Raw genomic sequence first — 26,651 nt, 5'->3', positions numbered from 1 at the left:
AACAAAACAGGTTAGGTTCAGGTTAAGGTTAAGGTTTCAGGGAAGTCTGATTCTCTGACAGGTTGGTTGGCTCAGGCTTGCTAACCGTAACTGGCTTAACACTCTGGCACTGGAGTGTTGCTCTGCCACTGCTTAAATGCTGGTCTCCTGATGAGCAAACGAGCCGCAGGTGTGGTAGTCAGCTTCAGCTCCAGGAGACCTAGGGCGCCCTCTGCTGGAGAAAGGTGGACAGACCTCCAGATCCCAACACACACGATGAAAAAAAGGATTGAAATATGAATGAAAACTGAACTTTTGAACATATTCTTCATGTTTTCAGATTTTTTATGCATGAAAGCCATAAACTTTGAGTTTTGGTGGGAAGATAAAATTGAATGAATAACATTTTTACCTGTATGGAGACAGGTTTTAGTCCAACAATTATATTCTCTGCTCAGTGGATGGCATTTTCCTCTTTTGCTATCAACATCATTCTATATCATATCTGACAAATCATTAAGAATATATTCTTAATATATGAACGAAAAGTTCCTTTTTTGATCCGTTTTCTTTGTCTAGAAGACACTCAGAATTCAGATAGGCCATATTTATTTACCTGTTGAAATAAATCATTTTACAGTTATGTTCAATATGTTTTGGAGTTTTTGGGGGGTTTGATTCCAATAGAGCCATGTATTATTTACTCAAGGCTTTCTCAGTTGCTTTATATATTTTTATTACATGTTTTTATTATTATGTAATTGTAATCAGTTAGTTAACAACGTGTATTAACCCTGGTGGTTTTACAGTTAGAGTGTTTTATATTTACAAATACATTGGTATGAAAGTCAGCTAGCTGATACCACCATATGGCAGCCTCTCCTCTTCATTGGCTTCTTTCAGCATGCATTAGCAGCTCGGTCTATGATCCATTTACACTGACCACATCCAGGTCTGCCTCAAAGAAATCAAAATGTGTTTGCTTGACTGCTACTTAGGAGGGGATGGGTGCCTTCACACCGTTGCAGACTCCAGTTTTCACCTTATATATCACTGACTGCTCCTGCTTGACTGACAGCTTGATACAGACTCTTCCTAATTGGGGTTAAATCAGGGAGAAAATCAGTAAAATTTTTTATGCATTAACTGCTTTTTTTTTTTTTTTTTCATTTCTACCCATATTTAGTTGTAGTTTGTGAATTAAATTAGAATAAATATATATTTGAAAACCCAGACTTTAACCTTTTAAATCCTTGAGTATTGTTCCCTTGCTTCTTCTTATATTGGAGCCATTTCACATTAAAAAACAGTCTAAATAGTTTGTCTGGTAAAATATCCATGCAAAATGTGCATATGCATCCTAGACTATGGCATATGTGTATCTGTTGGAGAGTGAAAAGTGAAAACTGATAACAACAGAAGGAGCTGAGAGAGGCAGAGAAAAAGCGAGCGAGAGGGAGGAGAGTGAGCGTTAGAGATGTTGCGCTTCTGTCAGCTGTGCAACAAGCTGCGATCGTGGAGCTAATAGAAGGAGGTGGGTGAGGAAAAAGAATAAAAGCCACTAAACACATAGAGGAGGATGAGAAACAGAGGAAGCCACAGAGTAAAACAGCAAGAGAAAGAAGAAGAGGGGACGCCTGAGTCTAAGCTGAACCTGAGGTGGAAGAGACGGCTGGAAAGGCAACTCAGTGAGAGCTGCGATCCAGAAGGAGGAGCCCTAAGGATATGCAGGGAAAGTCGCAGATTATGACACGCCCGTCATGATTCCAGACCTGGAAAACCTGGCAACTTAACTTCTTTTTTTTTCTATCAACACTTGATGCACTAAGTCTTTGAAATGATCATGACGCTAACAGGATTACACTTTATGACAACAGAGGATTATCTCAGATTATCACTTGAATTTTTTCCCCAAACATTTTCCTACATATGTTTGTAAAGCAGGTCCTTCAGTCTCTGTGTTGATGTTGGATAGTGGTTTCTCGGGTTTTATGGAAGCTTGGATTTTGCTGTGAAAGTTTCCACTTATTTCTTCCTCTGCTTCAGGTAGGTGCTCAGTTTTCATCTGAGAGTGACTCTCTAACAAAGTATATAAAAGAGACTAAAGATTAAGACATTTGAATGCTTTCAGGCTTTTCTGAGCTGATTAGATGTCAAATAAATCAAAAACATTTTTTCAGCCAAGGCTTCTTAATGACTTAATTGGCCTCTTGGGTTCTCAGAAGACCCACTTAGGAACATCTGCAGGTCTGAATTTATTGTGCAGGATTTAAAGTGCTGTAGTAAGTGCTCAAAATGAAACACATTTCCTTCCTTGCCATCATACTCTCATACTTAAAAGTCATTTTTGAGTCATAACAGCTGAAAAGAAATCTAAGAAATAGGGAACTTATTTCCTTTTGCCTCCAAGTCACCTCTTTTTTTTCATTTTCAGACTATTTTTATGCATATACTATACTACCTGTGATTCTTATTCCTCTTGTATCTTGCATTTAAAAGGAAAACCAAAAATAAGATCCCCCGCTCTATGCGGCCTCACCAAACAGCTCACTGTGTGGGAACAGTAATCGTGGTTGTCCCACTGTAATGAGAAGGGTGTGAGCTTGTCAAGGTTTCAGGGCTCCTGGGCTTCACAATAGGCTTCAAACGTTTCCTCAAAGGGTCATGAAATATTAATTAGTGTTATTGCCTTATTGCCAACCCGTGGGTCAAGACCTTTGCTTAGGATAAACTGGAGAAATATTGCAATATGAGGTAGATTTAGAAATATTACTTTTATTTTTATTAGAACTGTTTTTGTGAGCATTGAAGCAGCCTTCAGGGCTACTTGCAGAGATGATGAGTAAAATATTTTTGCTGTCAGGTATGTACTATGTCTTTCCAACACAGGGAAATGGGACTGGAAGGGGTGAGCTGGAGCTGCTGGAAGTGATAATCATTAGTGTGGAAGCACTGGTTGTAGGTCTGAATTTTGTCACCCATATCCAGAAATCCTCTAAATGATTTGCCTGAGTGAGCACACTGAACAGAGGGCCAGGGAGAGGAAAGATATGCAACCATTGCAACTGTCATTTTTCAGCATTTGTTACTGTGTGTATGACGGATACCTGATGTGGACCTCCAGAACAGTAAATACAGCTGCAACCTAAAAAATCAGGTTATAATTAAATTAGTTTAAAAAAAAAACATTAGCACATATAAATCTATATGTATATAGAGACATAGAATAGAGTTGCATAGATCAGTAATTTGAGTTATTCATTAAATAGACCAATTCCAGTTTCTTAGAAGCTGTAATTTTGATACAGAAACACGGGCCTCCTGAAAACTACATATGCCCACATACAGTAAGACTACGTATTAAATCAAGGCCCTTTTTTTTTTTATTACAAGGCTTGCTGCATCAATATGGAGTGGCTCTGCTGCCCAGGTTAGGCGTTCACAGTTTAGTTTAAAATGAAATACCAAAAATGATTGATAGGAGGCAAATAGTTTCAGAAATACCTCACATTTTCTATCGTAAGAGCAGATTTATTTGCTTTGTAAGGGTTTCACTCTCAAAAAATAAATAAATGTCCACCTGCATAAATTGTGCAGGTGCCTCAAATTGTTGGTACCTTGAACTGTGCTCAATAAAGGTTAAATGGGGCCATGCTTTGAGCTCCTCTGTTTTATGGCATGGTTTTGTCAGTCAACCAAGCTTAATGACAACACCTTAATGACACTAGATAGTTGTACAGGGGTTAGATCACTGTCTTCTTGTTAAGTTTTACATTAGCCATGTCCCCAGTGGCAGCTGGTGGAGTTTTCTCCAGGAGGAGCTATAAATTAAATTTAGCACATACCAAAAACCAATCAAATGTATACTAAGTTATCACAATTCAATTCAGTTTATTTATATAGCGCCAATTCACAACACGTCATCTCAAGGCACTTTACAGTTCAACCAGATCATACAGTCAAATTGATTCAAAGTTTTCTATCTAAGGAAAACCAGTTAATTGCATCAACTCATTGACTCAAAGGCAATCCCTCACACTGAGCATGCTTGTAGCGACAGTGGAGAGGAAAAACTCCCTTTTAACAGGAAGAAACCTCCTGCAGAACCAGGCTCAGTGTGAGCGGCCATCTGAAAAAAACATAATTTCACGTACACGTTTATTTTTTGTACATGAATCTTGCCCTTCTGAGACTTTGTGAAGGCAAATCTGTGTTTTGCATGGTCCAATATTGTGTCACAAACCTAAAATAATGTACCAGTTTAATAGTGGAGAAGCTATTAGTCAGGTTTATATTTTTTTATATATAAAAGTTATTTATTTTCTGAGAATGTGTTTATTAAAGAGCAACTATGTAAATTAACAAACATCTAGAAAAAGTACACTATATTATGTTATTTTCTACGTGAATCCCAGATTCATCATGCTTCCTTACCTTTTCTAAAAAGTGCTTTAAATCAGTCCTACAGTATTTGTCTTTATCCATGCTGGTTCAGATCCTAATGTTTGAAAAAGGAGGCAGGCAGTGAAGGCAGCAAAATAAAGCATTATCCTCGCTGCATGCAGTTAGCCAAGCCTTGTAGCTGAACCATCTCCATCTGTATCATCTCCATCTGTCTTTGGACTGCTGATTAATTCTGATGTTTGGCTGGTCAGGTTCAAACTGTTTCACCTCCAGCTTCTCTTGGTAAATTTGCTTCCCTCCTGCGACTCGGCCTGTCAATCACTTGCACAACATCTGTTATGATAGTTCCTGTCAGCTCGGGGCATATCTTTGGAGCTCTCCTATTCTTCTGTATTTTAGAGGAGCTACTGTTCGAGTACCACTTTTAACGAGAGTCAATGGGAAAAATGTTTGCGACCTAGGGTGGAAATACATCACCAATCTGAAGACAAACAAATCCGCTTTACTCATCATTAAAGATTAAATATTTATCTTGCACATCTAAAAAATATATTAATATATTTTGAAATATTTTAATTTTATAATTTAATTTTTATTTGTTTTTTGTTTACCTTAATCAAGGTCATTTGGGTAGTGGGGCAGCCAGTCGCCAATATCTTTATCTAGACTTAAACATCACAAAAATAAAATACTTCTATTTAAAAGCCCTTTTTATTTGTCCTACTTAACCTGGATCCCTGTTTTCTGTCAACTGAGCTTTACTCACACTTTTTATCTGACTGTCAGGTGCTCAGGCAACTGCCTGTGAATCGACTTGCTGCTTGACTCTCTGCAGTGGAGTGAATAGATGCATGCATGCAATAGATGAATAGATGATAAAAGTGCCATTATAAGTCTTGGCCAGCAATTGAATCGTTCACGTTTGTTAGTGACAGGAACCGTAATTTGATTTCATTTTATTCTATTGAAGGATAACATCTTAAATCAGCTCTAAAACCACTTTACATCGCACTAGTCATTTTAATAATTGGTGATTGGATGTAGAAGGGGGTTGAATAAGGTCCAATAAAATCTTACTTGAAACTATTTTCAGGTTTGATTCTATTTTTAGAGACATAGGTCATATAGCATGGATAGTTATCTTCATAATTACTGTGTTTTTGCTCACATGTCTATTTCTATGGATGCCCTCGTTATGACTAGCTTTGATAAAACATCTGGTTTGAAGCAGTCACAACACTAATTACTTCATATTACAGACAGCATTCGACTCATTCCTCATATGTGTCTAATTACATGTAATTAGATCACAGAAGCCCATTAGGAACAAATACATAATGTCCATTTGTTAACAGCCTTGCATTGGTAGAAGAAATATATTCTTAATATAATACAAAAAAGTAAAAAATAATATGGTATTTTGCAATGTAATAGTTCTACCAGTCTGACAAAACTTACACACATATTTCTCTGTGAAATGTTAACATTATGCTTTGCCCAGAGATATAGAAAACCCACCAATAATCTGTTCAATTAAATAAATATAAAAAATAAAAGATTTCAGTTACTTATCTGTTCAGACCAAATTTTGTTACTAAAGGATGATTAATATATGCTGTTATCAAGTACTTGGATTTGGTTGTAGAAACAATACTTTGCAGTTGTATGTGGCTTCGAATAAATGATTTAAACAGTTCTATAACCTACATTTATTAAACTTACTGTAGTGTAGATTTACCTTTTTTCATTAGCACTGACTTACTGTATAAAACCCTCAGACACAATACTTTGTAAATATTATAGATCTACTAATGAGTCCCTAGATAGCTCTGCCAAGGCATAGACTCCTACAAAGAATAACCCCAACTGAAAAGACAGAGATATTTCACAGTAACTATGTGCTGAGAGAATAACCTGAATCATTTTAGTTTAGGAAAACAGTCTCGACCTCTTCACATTTAAGCTGGCATACAATGCAGACAATCTCCAGCACATCCACCATTGCTGACACTGCTAATTGTCTGCAGATGTGCATGAAAAAGAGGCTCATATGGCGAAAGGCCACAATGATTTTCATGCCATCAATCAAACAATGTGTGCATGAACTATGTGGCAGGGTGAGGGTCTAAACTATGCAGGCATTCTCTAAACAGACACAGACATTTATTTGTTCCTTATGATGATAGCCGTTTTAAAAATCCAGTTTCCACCTGATGCATAGCCACCTGTACCCAAATGCCAAGATTTCATAAGAAAATTAAATTAATCCTGCCTATAGCACTGTTTACTTGGCGTTTAGTTTGAGATGTTTTTCATAAGCTTTGCATGAATAGGTGAATTCTTTAGACATGACACTCATGAGTGAGACTCATAATTTAAAGTGGTATAGAAAGCACTTGGTGACTTATTAGGTTGGTTTCAATCAGCTTTTTCTAAAACATATTTTGAAGCATCACATCTGAAAAGCCTGATGGAAATGGCAACTTTTGAATTTACTCCCTGAAATTTGCATAAAAGATTTTACACTTGGATGAGGTGTTTTTTGGCTTTTACGAAAAAGGAGTCATGTGCAAAATGTGAAATAGAAACATTAGCTCTGATGTTGCGAACTTTAACTCGCATGACTAATTAGCCGATTCTGCTGTCTGTTTCTTCCTTGATATTTCTATTATGCATGTGGACTTGGCTAAAAGCAACATCGCCATTACTAACTGAAATGTTAACGTAAAACCAACTTCCCCGATTGCACCACATTCATTAAAATTTTCCTTTATTACTGATCGGTGGTCAGTGCTAGATTGTGGCCTCTCCTTCTTATTTACGACAGCCATTTGGGATGAAATAATATGGTCAACGAGGTAGGACGGCAATGAACTTTGCAGTGCTTTTGGTTGATCCGCTTCAAACGAAATGGAAGCACCATAAATGTGCATTTCCCTTTTTTGCTTAAAATTTGATTTTAGTCAAATGGAAACAAGGCTCTTTTGTCATGTGAGTGGAAGGTAATTTCCCGAATCCCACTCTGCACCCTACCCCTTTCACGTCTCAATTAAGTAGAAACCTCTGAGAGCAAAACAAACATACTCGCAAGTATGTTGAACCACTTTCGTGCATGAGTTAATCAACCATTGCACAAAAAAATCCCACACGCACAAGGAACTGCAGCTTCAGGGGTAGAAAGAAGATCTGCAGACAAGCTCGGAAGCTCACCATGCACGTCCAATACTGTTCTACTTTAGCATGAGTTTCTGTTGGTGCACTCACTTATGGATGGCTGTGCTCTTGAAGGTACTGTGTTCAGGCCGATTTTTATTCTCACTCCAGGAAAATATGTTTCAACAGGTGGGGCAGAGACCTACGTCTGCTGTGAGCCTCCTCCTGTTTGGCCCGTGCATAATCACACAGGAAATATAGCATTTCTTACTAAAGAATGATAGTGTATAATAATACGAATAATAATAATAGGAAGAACTGCTGGGAATTCCATTTAACCCACGTGCCGCCAATGTTGCAGAGAACTCCACCACATTCAGCCATCTTTTTCACTTCATTTCTGAGCACAGACACAGGTGCTCTTTTGCTAAACATCACCATTCGCTGAAAACATTACATGCAGTAATGTGTAGTGTGTAATATTCTTTGTTTAATTCAGTTTAGATGCAAGCTTAATTCAAGTGTGGACTTTGAAAAGGGGGCTTGGCAAAAGAATCCACAATTAAAGTAAACAATGGTACATAGAAGTGTGAGCAGTAAGACATGACTAAAGTCTGGTGGAAAAGACTTAGGTCTTTTTATGGCAGAACGTCAACACCCTGTTTTATTGGAGTCCATTCATATTTTGGGGACTGCTTGTTCTCTTCATAGAACTGAAATGAAAAAGAAAAAAAAACAGGAGGGCATCGATTGGCCAATGGACAAACTGAGTTAGTAAAGAACTAGGAGCATGCACAACATTTGCCACTGTCAACAATGAAGAAATCTAAGGTGTGGATAAAAAGTTAGACTGAAAACAGTTTAGAAATACATTTGGTTTTCTTAGTGGTAAAAAGCAAGCATTTGGCCAAGCTAAGAATTATGATGATCTGAGAGGAACAGCAATTCAAGTAGTTTTGTGTGCTACCAAAAATACATCTGATTTAGTAAAGCATGACAGGTGGTTAATGACTTGAATGCCATTGAAGCAGATGTATCAAGGAAATGGATAGAACAAGGTTCATGGTCTATTGTGTTACCTAAACATTAAATGAGTTGTGGGATGGAGGGACAGCTCTGAGTCCTGCAGGGACCGTTGTGAAATCTATAAGGTGGTACAGAGCTACTTTACTTCTGCAAATGTGACAACACTGAAAAAATAGCTATATTTGTTTTAACACCAGGTGGTACATGCTAAGATCCAACTGAACATTGTATGTAGTCCAAGGGTGGGCAATTCCAGTTCCTGGGGGCCAGTATCCTTCAACTTTTAGATGTGCCTTTGGTTCAACACACCTGAATCAAGTAATTAGTTGATTGAGAGGACTTGTGAGAAACTGACTGCATACTGAGGAGGTAACTCAGCCATTTGCTTCAGGTGTGTTTGATAAAGGAAGGATGTAAAACCTTCAGGATACCGGCCATCAGGAACTGGAATTGCCCACCCCTGATGTAGTCTGACATCTGGTATGATGCATTTTTGAATACCATTATGAAACACTTTCTTGTGTCACAGCTAAGTGGCAAGACATTACACTTCCTCTTTGGAAACTCCCAATCCTGATTTGTGCCATTACCAGCTAGTTTTGCTGGTAATAATAGAGACTGTTTTAGAAAGTAGATTTGTCTTCTTATTTTCTCTCAATAATCTTAAATAAACTAGGTTATACTTCTGTTGACCCAATGAACCCTCTAATGTTGTCATATAACGTGGTTAACACACCTCTCCCCAGTACTGGGGCACTTACTCCCCAATGTCTTGCTTCAATCTTACACTGTCCTCCTCAGATCTTCCACTGTCAACTCCCTTAGCTCCAGAGTAGGGCATGGCTTACTGCCTCTGGCCTGCTCTGGTGCACTCACTGCCTGGGTTTGTGCTCTCAACTACTGCTGGTTCTGTCTGAGTTCTGGCCTCACCTTACCTCTACTGTCCTGGTGATCCTCCTCCAAAGAGGGATTGTTTCAGGTCATGGTCAAGGAAAAACCACAGAAAGCATCCATTATCCAGCCTTAGCACCTGGACTTCCAAAACTGTGGGCATCCCTGGAGCATGTCCATAATGTGATGACTTTGTTAAACCCAGTTGGGGTAACCAGGGGCACTTGTGCCTATCTCAAGCTTTCAATGAGTGAGAGGCGGGGTACACCCTGGAGAGGTTGCCAATTTACACAGGAAGGGCAATGCAGAGACAAAAAGGACAACAACCATTCACACTTAAGGAGAACTTTAGAGAAGCCAATTTACCTAACAGTCATGTTTTTAGGCTGTCCAGGGAGTATGCCCAGGGAGAACATGCAAACTCCATGGAGAAAGACCCCAAGCCAGGAATTGAACCCAGAACCTTCTTGCTGCAAGGCAACAGTGCTACCCCCTGCACCACTGAGCAGCCCGTTGTTTTCCATATGCCTGAAAAAAAAAAAGTTTTAAAGCTGTAAGTGTTTGCCTCAAGAAATTACAACAGTGTAGCAAAACGTGATTGGGTTAAATTAATTTTTTTTTTAAAGTTTATCAAGAAACAGGGCAAACACAAAAAAAGCAACATGAAGCTGAATGGAATAAGATATTTTGCTTCTCCAGAGGCTATTTATCACAATCAAAGAGATTTTCCTTTTAAAACTGTGTTTCTTTCTCTTCTGGATTTTGCCAAAACAGGCAACATCATTGTCTGGCATCTCTTCAATGGCTGAGAAAAACTTAAATCAATTAGCCTTGGGGGGCCGCCCATTGTCATTCGCGTCAGGTTACCGATGGCAACCGGCCAGCGGTGGTTCATGGAAGAGGTGCTCATTTAAGGAAACGAGGAGGGAGAGTCGGATTGGGGTAAAAGAGAAGGCACAGACCCAGCTCATTCGATTTACTCGGCAAAGTGATTACACTTTCCACTTCCCAACATCCTGCCTCCCTGACCCTAACAGTGGCTGCTAAATGACTGTGACACACCCTGCCAAGGTATCCCCTATGGTGGGATCCAGGTTTGTTTTGGATATAATCAAAGATTTTTTTTTTTTGGTGCTCCACTTAAATGATTGTGTGCTACATTCTCATGTAATTGGGTGTGACGTTAATGGAAATGGCACGCTCTTATTGTATTTTTGAGCTTATGAGCAGTTTGAGTTTGAAAAACGACTGCTGCCATCAGACTGAGGTGAAGTGGCGATGATAAATCAATTACAGTGCACAAGAGAATTAGGCTAATGAAGGTGACAGCAATACCAATGCCCACTCAACCGTGACTCAATCCACTCAGTGGGTGTACATAGGCGTTTTTACTGCTGCCTACACTAGTGCCTCTTCCGTTGGAGAACTGAACATCTCTATAAATGATTTGTGCTGTCTGCATCATCTTGGTACTTGAACAGTCATAACTTCGGTTTTGCAGTTACCTTTTTTATATTTTTGTTTCCTAAGACTAAGGACAGCCATCAGGACACCTGACATGGATTTCTTATATGTTATATAAAAATATTTATATAGTAGTGAGCTAATTTGATGCCAAAAAAAAGTGGCGAAGGGTAAGGATGTGACATTAGACCCTGCATTCACTTTGTCATTTTTCTTGTGAAAAATAATGTATATTCTTATAATGTAATATATTCAGATCTATATAGTGTCTGTTTATAAGGTTTTAAGTTGTTTGTTTTTGTTTTTTTTAACTTGTATATTTTAAAATATACAATATGCAGCCCAGCTGCTGCACAGGTAGCAATGCTGCCCTGCAGCAAGAAGATTCTGGGTTCAATTCCTGGCCCTGGGTCTTTCTGCATGGAGTTTGCCTGTTCTCCCTGAGCATGCTTGGGTTCTCACCGGGTACTCCAGCTTCCTTCCACAGTCAAACACATGACTGTTAGGTTAATTGGCCTCTCTAAATTGTCCTTAGGTGTGAGTGTGTGCGTGGATGGTTGTGTGTCTTTGTGCGTCTCTGTGATGGACTGGCGACCTGTCCAGGGTGTATCCCGCCTCTTGCCCATTGACAGCTGGACATAGGCACCAGAACCCCTTGCGACCCCAGCAGGGATACGCATGATGGAAGATGGATGAATATTATTGTTTAAGCATTTAAAAATACTATATTCCCGACAAGGTGACTCATTATCCACACGGATAGTACGTGTGTCAAGCATAATGACCTGTCCGTCACAGACCAGCCCGACTCCAGTTCAAAGCAACTGTAATTTCCTTCCCTGAATTTTTCCACAATCTGTTACTAATGGTTATATTTATGAGTTAAGCTGTAGCTGCCGCTCACTTGCCATTTCTTCCCCTTGGATCCCTCCACCTAGTTAAAAATATTCCCCCCAGAGGGGCTTGGAAGCCCAAAATGATAATTTGGCCGCGTGGACCTTGCAGATACATCAAGCATTACCAAGCTTAAAAATGGCTTTGGGAGCTGCACAGTTGTCCTTATGGTGACTTTATTGTGTTACATAGGGTTAGCCATTTATTTAATTGTTTAGAGCCATGCTGAAAATAAAATATTATGTAAGGAATTTTCATTCATGGTAACAATTTTTAATTCTAATTAACAGCATTTGAAAATAGTCTATTTTTACTATTTTCTCCACTTTTGTTTTTTTTAAGAATTTCAATAGATATCAATATGTTTGAAAATGTCACTAATGTCCTGAACAAGCACCTGAAGCCAGGAGATTGTGAAAAAAGCTAGAAGTTGTAAATACTGTTTCATAATCAATTTTATTGTTTTCACAATGAATACCACAAAGTATTTCGATCAGGTTTTGGGGTTATATGGTCCACTCAGATGTTGTGATTTAATCAGAAGCAGAAGTAAAGACATCAATGTCATCTAGACTGTTCCAAACTATGAAGACGTGCGGTACACTTTGAATAGGGTTCCAGTCCACTAAAATTATGTAACAACTTTTTAAGGTTGAAATAAACGCAGCTTATACTGGAAAAGAACAAACATAAAAAGGTTTAAATGTTAATTGCCTTAACAAAAAACACCTAGTTTAAGGTAATGTCATAAAGTGAAAACAAGGTTACATGTCTTCTCTAACAGTTTGTGTAAATGCCAGGCTTCATCTATATATAAAAGTTTTAGGACTGCAGGAAAATTTGCGATATCGTTTTAATATCAGCATCATGAGATACCTTGATATGAATAAATACTAAACCAAAATGGTAATGTCTTATTGCAAATATAAAACTCAGGTACTTTATTGTTTAATCCTACCAGCTAATGGAATAACATAAAATTCGTTCAATGTGTGTGTCATGGTTTTAGTAAAATAATACATAAAATAAGGATACATGGAATAAATAATAGGACTGTCATTATTGACTTTACAGATATAATAAGCTATAGATGTATGCGAGTTAAGAGAACTAAAGTAAAGAAAGCAGCAAAGTGGGTTATAAATGCTAATATCACAATTTACAACTCATTGGCACTTTTGTAACTTATTGAATGTAAACACACTTGGTTTATTTCCGTTCAGCTAATTATTATTTCTGTTGAACTAATTATTTTTAAGTATGAACAGGCTGTACCTTTGCACTATTTGTTGATTAATTGAAACTTCCACTTTCCTAACCCATCATTTGGAGTTTATTGACCTCTGCAAGCTTATAAGCTTAGAGGCTGTTCACACAAAGGAACACTGAAAGGGTCAGAAAAGGTTTGGCTTTGTTAGCTAAGCTGTTATACAGTTGTTTATGTGTTTGTTTGTTTGTTGGCTTTTCATCACAAACAGTCTAATTTATTTCTTTATGCTGTAAAAGAAATGTGATTTTAGACTCTTATTTATAGTAGAAATCATGACTTTATGGCCAAGTAATTCCTCCAGACGATTTTAGTTAGAGTTATGTTTTTTGAGATTTACTGCATTAGCTCACTCTAGTAAAACAAAAAATGTAATCTTTGCAACGCTTTTGTCTTTTTCTCTTTACAATATGAAATTATCATTCTTCCTAGTTATCTGTGTTGTTTCTTTTTTCGAACAGCTGTTGTCTTCCTTCGTTGTTTGGCTCTTTCTTTGCTTTCCTCTCAGCCAGCTGCCTGCTATTCTTCTAGCTGTCATTCTTTCCTTCTGAATGAAGCCTTCCTCTAATGGGGGTATTCATTTTTTTTTTGTCAGGCAGTCCTTGTCCCTAACATAATTTTGTACTCATTAAACAAACAGCAAATATGCATTTTCTGTGTTTTGATACTCATGTGCAGTATGCTGGTTTTGGCATGACCTTGCTAATTATTGTTGCTTCGAAGTATTTCTGAAAAACAGGAAAGTTCCAAAAAAAAATTTAAAAAGTAAGAATCTTCTGTATCGTTCCTGTTTGAATTAAGCTGATTATTTTGTAGTTTTGTGTTAGTTACCACCAAATTGTTTCTTGGTATTGAAAAGCAGCAGTTTCTTTAATGGAAACAGCTGTAAACTGGCAGCTTTCATTGATCTTAAGGGAAACGGTTTTAATGACTCATCTCAAAGTTAATATGCTAATTATTTTGCATTTACAAAATATTGTCTGCAAATCATTTAAGCATGACTGGGCAGAAGGGGTTGATTTCATCAATGTCTTGGTAGGAATATAGTTAAAACTCTTACTGAGCACTTGTTTTTGTGTAGACATGGACATGTACCAGAAAATAAAGCAACACAGATTAGACATTATAAGCAGAGTTATGAAGAAACAAAATGTAAAAATGGAAATTTAAAAAATAGTTGAGGCATGATAAAAATTTACTACTAAAGTTATCTTGGAATTTTGTTTAAGATATAAACCATCAACGAGATTTAAAAATGTATCATGCAGCTTTTGCAATGATTTTAATTCTCTTGCAATATCTAGAGATTTTTTTTTTTTTTTTTTTTCGTTTTTTTGCTTATGTTTACGATCTTGGACTAATATTTTGGTATGAGAAGAGACAGCAGGTTGTTAATATTTGTAACATTTCTGCTATATATGTTTTTATCTTCTCTGGACAGTTAATAAGTGCTGACAGAGGTTGATGGTGAAGCTGACAATGATGGTGATGATAGTAGAGCAGCTTTACTTTTTATCAACACCCATTGGATTGAAATTCCATGGTGTTGAAACTTAATAATGGTAAGGCAAAAGTCCCTGCTGATTAAACCAGCATCTCAGTTTTTATTGTTTAAAAAACAAGATTTTGGGAAAAAATTTTTACTTGAAAGGAAATCTTCTGCAGGATGTTTGTCTTGTTAAATCTGCTGTAAAAAAGAAATAGTGATTTCATTGTGATGGTGCAGTTTGCAGTTCAAGATCGCATTTAGGCCCAATCGCAACACCCCCTACCTACAAACCCTTATTTGCTACCACTAAACCTCACCCACTACCAACATACCCTTGAATTAAAGCTACAACCGCCTCACTGCATCATTCACATTCTGGTATGAACGAGACTCTGTGTCTACATATGCACATACAGGACATGTCCCACCATAAAAGAGGAGAGAAATTTTTTTTTTTTTAAGAAAAAAAACAACTATTGAACCTAAGATTGTAAAAAAAAGGGAACGAAGTTGAGCTTGATTATTTACCCTTTTCCATCATCTACTATGGTTATTCTGTAGAATCGATTAATAAACCCAGCTAACAAATTACAAAAACTAAAGAACCGAATTACAGTATTTCTTGCAATAACAAAAATCAAAATAGAAAATGGAAAGACCAATGTTGTCAAAGCTGCTCTTGAGAAAAAGGCCTTCTACTCTTATCCCTAGAGGGACTGTTTCTTCTTCCTACCTCCAGTGGAGACACTGGCTAGCCAGTACCTTCTCTCGTCCTTTTTGGACCTGTCTATCTAGCAGCCCATTGTACTCAAAATGTCTGGAGTAACGTTGAATTCCAAGCCTTACAGAGTAGCCTTGTTATGGCTTTGTTGGTATGGATAAAAAAAACCCTGGCACCTTCAACTTTGTTCAACATGCAAATTGAACTGGAAGAACCACCCCTTAGGAATGGGGAGTCATTCAGGTCTTTGTTTGCCTGCAATACCAGATACTGGCCTATGCCTCTGAAAAGGGAGTCGTTAGGGTCACTGTTGGCCTGGCTAACAAGGCGAGATGTCTTGGTCCCTGCATGACAATGAGCACTGAGATTAGAGTGAGAAGGAATCAACTCTATCTCTGCATTGTAGGTTTTTGAGAGCTAAATCCTAAATCTACCGCCTCAGTTTGCATGTTTTCGAAGCCATAAAAAGGCTTTGTTGGGCTACTCTATAAAGCTTGAAAGTCAAAACTAATCCAGACATTTTGAATTAAATAGCTTCCTGGATGGGAAGCCAAACGTCTTCAAACTTGTAGGAATACTGACTTTAAACCATTTTCACACGGGGATTGGTCAGCTTTGTTTGGTTGAAAACTGTGCTTTTCAATTGCCATTGTCTATCTATGTATTAAAAGGAAATTGTTTGCTCTTGAATCAGATGTTGTTAGTTTAGTTATATTATCAATAGATTTTTTTTATTTTTACAGTGTTAACATATGTCCTGTTTCATGTCTGCATTGATCTTGTTATTACCTAACCAACAACATTTCTTGGCAGCTCTTTGGATGTTGGTAGAAGGAAATATGGAAATAAGTTTTTTTTTTTCTAGGACAGTTTCTAAAACAGTCTCCTGAGAGTTGAAGAGTATAACTATACAAATAGTTGACTTGAATCGCTCGAGTGATATCATACACCTTGATATTGATTAAAGGGGATTCTGAAAGGTTTTGCAGATAGTTCATATGCACATTGTTTTGTGATTGAGTGTCCTTTCTTTTTTTAGATTCTGTTTTGCATGTTTTTAATTCTAACTTTCACATTTTCGTCATTTGTTTGTATTTATTTATTTTTTTACTTATTTTCCCCTTCCCATGTAGTTTGACATTTCCTTAAGGGTCTTTAGAATTCCTAGAATGAATGCAATGTTGGCAGAGGAGCAAAATTTGTTTGCCTGGTTACAGGAGAGCATTTAAAATGCCGATCAATAAACGTACAGCCTTTGAAAAGGAAATATGCTGCAGAGCTTTTACAAGGCTTGGACCAGACAGAGAGAAAGCCATTATGACAAAAGGCTTTGACAAAATTGGTGAGCTCAATCAGATTCCTGGAAGAGCAATTTCTTGGACAATCTGTCAGCTTTATGAATGCAACTATGTTCTGGTTTTATAAGCCAAGAACACTGTGTTGTTTAACATGTTGAAGGTTAAAGTAGAGTCAAAGGGTGGGATTATATAAATACTAAATACATTTCAGGTTAAAGAGAGCAGTATGGCTTTAAGAGATGGACAATGTGCTCTATATAAAAAAGTATTATAACAGGGTTCAGATACAGTGGAGTATATTAAAGTGTGTTTTTTATCAAGTGTCATAATTTCTCATTCAGTTCTGATATAGTAGTTTTATGGCTAAATATTACATATGTGGATATTCTTATAAATGAGGCTTGAGGGAGGTGGGGTTGTGGAGAAAATGTGGATATACATCTTCACATTAAAGCACAAATGGAAGAAGCACATGGTGAACGGCTGAACTTAGACTAGACTGTGAAAATCAGTCTCTTACAGCAACGTATAGAAATACACTTCTACCATTTTTATACCAGAATGTTGTTAATGATTGTGCTTATGATTAATCACATTTACATTGGTGGGTTTTATTTGTACAGTAAATGATAAAACAAAGAAGAGATCATACAACCAATTTTGCTCTGGATATTATCCAAAACCCTGAGGAAAGAGGATTGCCTAGATCAAAACTTGTGGTCAGATTCAGTTACTGCTGAAATAGATCAATAGCAACACATCTTCTTACAGAAATATTGTGCAGTTTTGACCCTCATCCACTGAAATGAAAATATGCTTGGTCCTCCTGGTATCTGAAAAAACAAAAAATGATGCTTCTAAAACAAAATCCACCATTGTTTCTCTAAATATCAAATATGGGCTATAAGAAATCATTTAAAGTACATGTATAGTAAGTAACTCATTGTTTTATTTAAGAAACCATTATGAGATTGCTTGAGTTTGCTTTGTAACATTACGCATGACTTTACTGGATCTAGCTGTCAATTGATAAACCGTGACTATGAAGCAATGGGTTTTAAGGGTGATCAATACTGTCGCCCCAGTGATGGATGAAGGAGTTTCCCTTTCAACCACAGGGTTGTCGGTTCAAGCCCCAGCTCCGGCTTTCAGTGTTGTTTCCTTTGGCAAGACACTTCATTTGCATTGCCTGCTGATGGTGGTCGGAGGGACTGGTGGCGCTATTGTAAGGCAGCCTCACTTCTTTCAGTAAGCCCTGGGGCAGCTGTGTATAGCTTGCCACAATCAGTGTGTGAGTACGTGTGTGTGAATGGGTGAATGACAGAATGTAGTGTAAAGCACTATGGTCAAGTCCTCTTACTTGAAAAAGCACTATAAATGCAAGCACAGGCCATTTACCATCCATACTAAGCGACCAAAAAAAAGGTTTCCACATGCCAACAAACCACCACTGGCACTCTGAAGCTAATATGAAAAGTGACATTTTTAAGTTGCATACAAAAAATCTGACCCTAAAATCTGAATATTGCATCTAAAATCAGTAATGATTATTTATTAACCTGTTCATGTTTAATTTTGTGAGCCTTAACAAGGGTAACCTCAGTTTGCAGTGCTTGTTGTGACAGCAGTTACATCCATTAAAGTCTTCTGCTGCCGTGGTAAATCTGCTCCAAGGTTCAAGTGGTGGTTTGCAATATTATTTTCTGTTCATATGTGGCTCGGTTCTCTGATAACAAAGAGTGCATGCGTAGACTGCGTTATCTCATATTTACAGTCAGCTTACTCATTTTGTGGGTTTCCAGCATGTCCGCCTTTGCAATTCACAGATCTCTTCACCTGTTTACAACACAAAATTCTTCTCAACTTATTAACAATAAATGGCATCAAAAGAGCATGGTGCGACTCAGATGATGCCGAAACTGACTTGGATGCCCTCTTCACCTGACATTCTGCAAATGATGAAATATCACTAATATAAAAAAAAACATAAGTTCCTGAATGTTATGGGCAACATCATTTTTGTTTGCATTATTCCTGCATTGAGCTCTGTAGCATCGTGATGGAAGCGAAGAACCATACTAACGTCATGTGTAAATGGTTGTAAGAGCCAAGCTCTGCGCGGTAAACTGATCTAAGCTCGGTCCAAACTCGGCACGGATCCGTTTCAGAGGGGGAGTGTAAATGGGGGAATAGTTAAACAGGGCGTACATGAAGAAGTATCTTATTAAACACAGGATAGGAAGTTCTATGTCTTAATGTTAATGAAAAACACAATGTAAAGTAAAGCCTGAGCGAAGCTGAAGGTCTGTAAATAAGTTAAAATATTTTATCATTTAGGCAAAAAACAAAGATATGAGGTGGATTTAAGTTCTGATTTGTCTGATTGTCTCCACACCTCTGTTTGGTGCAGTCTATAGGACTGACTGTCATGATGTTAACAAATAATAATAGTTTTTGGCTCTATGATCTTACTTCAAGTTTAATCGCAGTAAGATCATAGAGCCAAAAACAGCGAATGAAATATGTCTGCTGAGGTTTGTTGACAGTTTTGCAATTTTTCTAAATGCTTGACCTGCGAGTTTTGATCAAACATCCTCTCTGTCCTTCAGCATCTTCCAGGCTCACAGCCAAACAAGCTTTCATCAAGCTATTCGCTTAATGCCTTCAGAAGCCAAATCTACAACCCACTTCAATTTTTATCCCTTATTTAAATACCAAATTGTCAAGAATTTAGTGCTGGAAGGATCAAGTCATAAACTTTGATGTTTTGATTTTACATGAAGGTTATAATATTTCCACTTGTGAAAAGGGTACTGGAAAAAAATTGTACCCTGCTGACTTTGACATAAAACATTAGAAAATAATTCATCTTTTATTTTTTCTAGTACAGCTTTGCAACAATTCCTTTTTTCTAAAGACATGTTACAAGAACGTGAGTTGATCCACCGTGATTTGGAAAGTGCTCGTTTCAGCAAGTTAAAGATGTTTATTTGGAAGATGGCCAAGCCAACAGACATCCCATATTTCCCTTCCTCCTTTTATTCTGCGCCATGATGGAGGGAACTGCACTACAACTCTTATAACAAGAGGAAGTAGCAGTTCTCCAGAATGTGCCTCTCCAAGCGGACAGACCTCCATCTGGGTTGCATCCAATTTGAAAAGACTTAGGGGGTACTGGTAAAGTGAAGATGCAAATAATGTTGAAGGAAGGAGGAATCACAGAGGATAAGCTGTATTATATGGAGGACCTATTTTTCTAATTGGATGCAAATTGTTGGATTTCTAAGTAATAAGGGGTTGGTGGCTGCAGAGCTTGAAGGTTGGGGTTTTTGGTATGGATAAAAAAAAAACCCTGGCACCTGGGCTGAGCATCCTCCCATTATCCCTAGAGCTCGCTAATCAGCAGGGATTAGATAGGAGGAGCTTCCTAACCTGCCATCAGCCAGCTGCTCCCTGCCAGACTCACCAGGAGATAAAAATGTGAAAAAGTCAGTGATTCTCACACATGTGAGTATTTGCAAATTTTTAGAAATTAGAAAAAGTTGGTTAAGCTTCAGTTAATGAAGATCATAAAAATGATAGAAGGTTTAGGAATTACATTTCTGAATTATTCAGCAAAAAATTGTCCCTTTCAAATGAGTTAGACCAACAGTATTTTCTACGCCAAGAAGATGCAGTTCAGTCCAATAAAACTGACAGGTGCAGGTAAAAAGCAGGAACGAGTTGTTCTTCCACACAGAAGGACTCATCTGACACGCTTCAGATTGAAGCTTTGGTCATTATTTTTAATTATATCTGCTTCACTTTTTAAGTCTTATTAGTATAATGAATAGCTCTTAACACTGTTAAACCCAACCAGCCTGCTTTGCAGTTTCCATGGTGAAGAGGCCTAAAAGCAGACATGCAGAGTTGAAGACACTGAATTCTTTTTATGACCGTTTAAAATGGAAAATACTGTAATAAGCTAATTTTATCCATACATATATATATTTTTTGCTTTTAACTGAAACTGTTCAGGTAATTAAATGCTATTATGATTCTGTGTAAACACACATTTTAATATTTTTTTTTCTTTCAGCTTTTTACTTTAAATGTATCTTAGTCATAAATGAATAGGAACAGCATCCAGGCAACTCTGAATGAGGGGTATAGTCAACTTGCAATGCACAAATTTTGATGTGCCTCTGGGCAAAGCGTCTAACCCAAAGTTTCCTACAGATCTAGCTGTTGATAGATCTTCTATGCGTCGAGAAGAGTTTAGATTTTATGCTCCAGCTCAAGCCAAATCCAAGTCCAACCAAAAATACTGATAACTACAGTTTAGCAAAAATTGATTAGGGCCTAAACGATTAATCAGATTAATTGTGATTAATCTATTATTTAAATAACCGTCAACTATTTAGTAATCAATTAATATTTAACTGGAATATAGAGACTCTTAAACATGCCTTTAGCTGACAGAGCAACCCACCTAGAGCAGTATATATATACCGGTAAATATATTGCATTTAAGAAAAAATATTCGTCTATCAATATGCTCCACCCAGGACTTCTAAAGGGGAAAAGGTTTAGTTTTACCTTATTTAATTTCATAAGAAGTATTCTTTAAGGAACCTTTGATAAATATATTTTCAAAATAATTGTTAGTTGCAACCCTAGTGGTCATCAGGTAAGCAATTTGTCACACATAGATTAAAGCTTTAAATTCCTATAGCAATGAAGAATTCTTTATAAGATGTTACTGCATGTACAGTAACATTCAATTAGGCTGCATAAACCATAATTACATGCATTAATTTAATTTTACTAAAGAGTCAGCAAAACATAAGTGTTTTATGCGCACAATATAGTTACTGAAAAGTGTCGTCAACATGTTTCACATTTGCTGTATGACAGGAGTGTTCAAACGTCTTGTCCCTTAAGCAGTAGCGGCTGGTGGAGTTCTCTCTATCGGTGCTACAGATGTATACCAAAAATCAATCAAATGGATACTAAGGTATTACACCAGTATATTTAAATGAATGCCAACAACAAACAAACAACATAATAAAATTTTTTGATGGGTGCTTTATATCAGTCATACCTGTCTTAATCTATGCTGGGTCAGATTGTGATGTTTGAAAAAGGAGGCGGGGAAAGCAGAATAAGGCGGTTGCCTTGCTGCATGCTGTTAGCCAAGCCTTGCAGCTAAATAATTATATAAACCTGTCAATCAGCCGTAAGTTACAATAGACGACTGTGACATCAGCGCTGTTGCGGCAGGTGGTGTGCAAATAAAAATGCTTTCACCTCTGCATTGAAGAGGAGCCACTGCACATTTACAACTTTTAACGACAGTCTATGGGCAAAGATTTTAGCGCCAAAGGGTGGAAATACATCAATAATCCGATGACGAACGAAACAGGTTTACTCGTCATTAAAGAATAAATATTTATCTTGCACATCTAAAAGAAAGATTCATATATTTCGAAATATTAATTATGTAAGTTATCTTTTTTATGTCTTAATAAAGGTCATTGGGTATTTTTCTTTATGTCTTAATAAAGGTCATTGGGTGAGTTGGGTGTCGTACTAGCGCCCTCTATTGACCAGCCACCACTGTCCTTAGGCGAAAATAGTCAAGTCAGAAGTGATGACCAAAAGCTGCAATTAAAAACGTATTCTTTTGTGGAGGGCTGCTCAGTGACGCAGTTGGTAGAACTGCTGCCTTCCAACAAGAAGGTTTTGGGTTCAATTCCCGCATGGAGTTTGCATGTTCTCCCTGAGCATGCGTGGGTTCCCTCTGGGTACTCCAGCTTCCTTCCACAATTCTGTTAGGTTAATTGGCTTCTTTAAATTCGTCTTAGGTGTGAGTGTGTGTGTGAATCGTTATTTGTCCCATTTGTCTCTGTGTTGCCCTGTGATGGACTGGCGACCTGACCAGGGTGTAGCCTGCCTCTCATCCATAGACAGCTGGAGATAGGCACCAGCGACCCTTCTTGGGATAAGTGTGACGGAAAGTGGATGGATTAATCTTTTTGTGGAGCTGTGTACCAACTTTATAAAATATGATCTTTGATGTTTTAATAAAAAAAAAAAACTAATACAATTTTCTGCAAGAAAGGAATCTGCAAAGATGATTTATTTCTGTGGAGTGTATATTAAAGATATTTTAAAATGTATACTAAAAAGAATAATGTCTGAACTTAACCCTCTCAAGAAACTGCCCTATGAGATGTTTTACACTAACAGCAAACTCATTCTTTATTAAATGATCCCTGAATACTGATTTCTGAAAAATAATAAAATTTTGGCATAAAATAAAGAGAAAATGTATGAAAAAACTTTTTAATCTTGAAATGTACATAAACACGTTATCTTGACAATATTTGTTTATATTTTTTACTGTTCATAATATAGTAATAATATAGTGATAATAAAAAGGCTGACCATAACTACACTAATAAACCAAAACAAAATGACACAATCCTAAATATTATGATATGTTGGTGATAGGCACAGTCAGGTATAGAGGGAATTTTCATTACACATGAAGCTAACCTTATAAGCTCTTTTATTTTTTTTATTTGCTTGATCAGGTTCAGCAAGAGATTCACCCCTAGAAAGATGGGGTCAGGCATGTCATAAAAGCCCAATATGACCAGGGTTTTGTATCAAGGCATCTTCCTTTTGTCTGATTGCTCCAGCATAATACAAGACTAAATTGTGTAAGAGTGGTTCACTATGTATTTTCACACATGGTTTGACCAACACAGTCCTGAAAGTCCATACTCCTTTTAGGACCTTAAAATGTGATTCACAGTACATCATTCAAAAGTCTGACTTGATTTTAAATACTATAAACTAAGGTATACACTGTAAGAGTTTTTGCCCTTTTCAGACGGATTCTCTAATTGTGCGAGAATTTTTTGGATCAGGCAGAGTTTCAGCCTCATTGTGTGTCCTGCATCATGTAGTATACACGCCTCTCACAACCACCTCCCAATCAGGAATCATAAGTTTAGGGAGAAAATCAAACATGTTTGAAATCAGTCAGCCCTCGTGAGGTGTTCGTTAGCAAATCCTGCTGTGGAAACAGAGCTACAAGTGTCTATCCGCAGATTTACCTGAATCTTGTGCACTGTGCATGTACAAACAAGGGAGTTCTTCTTCTTCCAGATTGAGTCCGACCAGTGCCAATATCTAGGCGATGAGTCCAACGTGTGTTTTTTTTTTACATACAGTGTGAGCAGGTAGATCAGATCAGAGCGTTGGTCCATACAGTGTGACACATGTGAAAACACATTGTGAGCTGTGAAATTTAAATCCCTGTGGTTTCATCATACAGTTTGAGCTGTAGCTGAGAACAACTGAAAATATTATACATTGTATACCCGCCTTTAGGAAACTTTTCTTTCTTTGCTGAGAAATATATGTTGCTGTCATGTGAAAGCTCAAAGAAATAGACATACGTTACATAAATAGTATTTTGTAGTTGAAAATACATCTACTGTAGACGTGTCACCAGAACAGTGACAAATTGTGCATTCTTGACTTTTTTTTTACCAAATGCAAATTCCTCTCTGTAACATAAAATGTCTTGCAGCTACCTTGTTTGAAATGCAGAATCTTCAAACTGTGCCTTCCAGAGGCAATAATAGTGATTGATTGATTGATTGATTGATTGATTGACTGATTGATTGATTGATTGATTGATTGATTGATTGATTGATTGATTGATGCCATATTTGTCAGAATATAACCATAGACTTCAATTTATTTAAATTGGATTTTATGGCATAGATTAGCACTTTGTGTTAATCTATGCCATAAGAAGGTAGACGGTTGTGATTATGGGTACAAATTACACCATCATGATTCCTGGTTAAGACTAAATAAAATGCAGTGCAGACATTCCAAAAAATGAATTGTCATGGACCACTATTAGTGACACAAATAAATGCAAAAGGATAATTTAGTACAAAAACATAAAGACCTGACACATGGTTTTGACGTTTTTTTGGCATTAAAAATTTAGAAAGGTGTGGCATTTATTTATGACCTCATACCAAATACTTTGCAGAACCAATTTTCTTGCTTATTAAACTGCAAGGCATCAATCATCGCCTCCATCAACTGTGGACATTTAGAGAAAGTTTTGTAGAATCAAGCTATGCAGTAGTTCATTTACACTAAGTTACATGGAACTGACTAGGCCATTCTAAACCCTGACTATGCTTTCATCCATACCAGAGGTTTTTAACTGCAAGGCCATGACTGCCACCACCCATTTGGTTTACAATTATTGGGTCGCCAAACAATTGATTTTTTTATTTTGAAAATCCATGCTTTGGCCAGAACTTCTGCTCAGCAGTACATTCAGGAAAAAGCTTAGAGAGGCATCGGCACTGATCTACTAATGTGCCTGGCTTCTTATCAAATGCTGTTTTCATTGTAAAAGTCAAATAAAAAAGCCAGTTTAAAGATATTTTTTCACTAAACATTCGCAAAATGTCTCTTTAAGGTCTACTCAACTTCTCTGAAGATCAAATCAGCTTGCCTGCTGAAAGACAAAGATAGATCAGCAGTACTTTTTGTGGTTTATAATGTGAATTCAGAGTAGTCTTCATGCAACTTTTAAATAACAATCAGTAAGCTAACCAGTTTTGTGGCTTATTTTCCTTGAGTTACTCATGTACATACATAGTTAATATAGTGGATGTAAAATTCTGTTATGCAGAAACCCTTTATCTTCATACATTCATCCTGATGATAAGCAGATGGGAATACTAGTTTCTCCTCTGTAGCATAACTGGAAGGGATGGTGCTATTGCAGAATGTTCCCATACTGTACCTCTAGGGCAATACAACACATTGTGAGGAAACATCTCAGTGTAGTTACTATAGATGAATATGATAGTTGTGGTTTTAGTGTTGTGATAAGATAAAGCAGCAGAAAAATACCAACTCTGTGAGAACATCAGTGTCAGGCTTTCCCTCCTAATGTTATGAAACATGCATACAATTTTCCATCTGCTTCGATGCCTTATGAAACATAATTTATCATCATTCTTTCTTCAAAGCACCTTTTTGAAATACAGTAGCTTTAAAAGTCTTCTCTTATCTTCTTATATAGACATTTAAATATGCAAATCTCATTTAGATTTTCCTCTGCAATAAAACATTTACAATGTTATATAACCCATCTTATTGTGCAATTTTATCTATTTTTTTTTTATTGCAATTTATTCTAAAGAATCAATTTTGCAGTGGTAAAAATCACCAAAAAATATTGGTACATAATTATTCCAACAGGGATTAAATGATTAGACCTAATTATTATTTATCCTAATAAATCTTGTTTGATGTAGCTGCAACACAAGACACCTGTTTTTCTGTGTTATTTTGGTTTATTTAATGAATTTGACATTTAAGACTAAATGGAAGAAGGTGACGTTATGGAGTTGCAAATTTGAACAGGTAGTGTGGAAGATTTTTCTTTTTTTTTATCTTACTGTAGGTGTTTAAAATAGTTGAAATTACTGATCCAGTTGCTTGTCTTTTTTTTAACTCTCTATAGCTCTTAGAGCAATTGTGATTATGGAATTGGATATTTGATTGATATTAGGTAGTTTTTCTTTCGAAGTCTGTTTGTAGTTTATTTTTTTATTTTTTAATGCTGACGCTAGATTCTGTTGAGCATGAGATTATCTTTTTAGCTTTCCATGCTTGTCTGACAAGTCAGCAACATTAATAAGTCCAATTTACTGTTAGGCTTTTCAAGCTGAAGCTTCAGCAGATATTTTGTTTTGTTTGTGATACAGTAGGCTTACCAGAAAAATCTTTTGTCATGCTCCTCCCAGAACATTCCTTTAGGTGTTAAATAAACCTAAATTGTCTTTGGATTGTGTATACTTTTTCACCTTAAGCTTTTATAATTATTTTTTTGTCATTTTCCTTGTTCAGATAAAAGAAATGTTCTGGTAGTGTCCATATTCACTTAACCTTTTTATCATTTTACCTTTTATGATACCTGATATGCATTCATATTTGGTCAAGTAAGACTGCTCTTTACTTGTAAGTGGT

The 26,651-nt window shown here is 36.9% G+C and overlaps 1 protein-coding gene across 2 annotated transcripts in view; it reads left to right on the top strand.

The window, feature by feature from the left end:
• The window catches only part of LOC107095723 (protein unc-13 homolog B-like), a 213,717-nt gene that overhangs the window by 93,857 nt on the left and 93,209 nt on the right, over nt 1-26,651 (top strand). The window contains exon 1 of one of the 2 annotated variants that reach the window (XM_015391972.1): nt 1,508-2,025. The exons of the other annotated variant lie outside the window; for it this stretch is intronic. The gene's annotated coding sequence lies outside the window, so the exon portion shown is untranslated. Of the gene's footprint in view, nt 1-1,507; nt 2,026-26,651 lie in introns of those variants that run through there. 2 annotated transcript variants of the gene reach the window in all.

This window comes from Cyprinodon variegatus, unplaced genomic scaffold (assembly GCF_000732505.1).
Source record: "Cyprinodon variegatus isolate N-32 unplaced genomic scaffold, C_variegatus-1.0 Scaffold567, whole genome shotgun sequence".
Classification (NCBI taxonomy): domain Eukaryota; kingdom Metazoa; phylum Chordata; class Actinopteri; order Cyprinodontiformes; family Cyprinodontidae; genus Cyprinodon; species Cyprinodon variegatus.
This window is presented reverse-complemented; position numbering and strand designations above follow the sequence as displayed.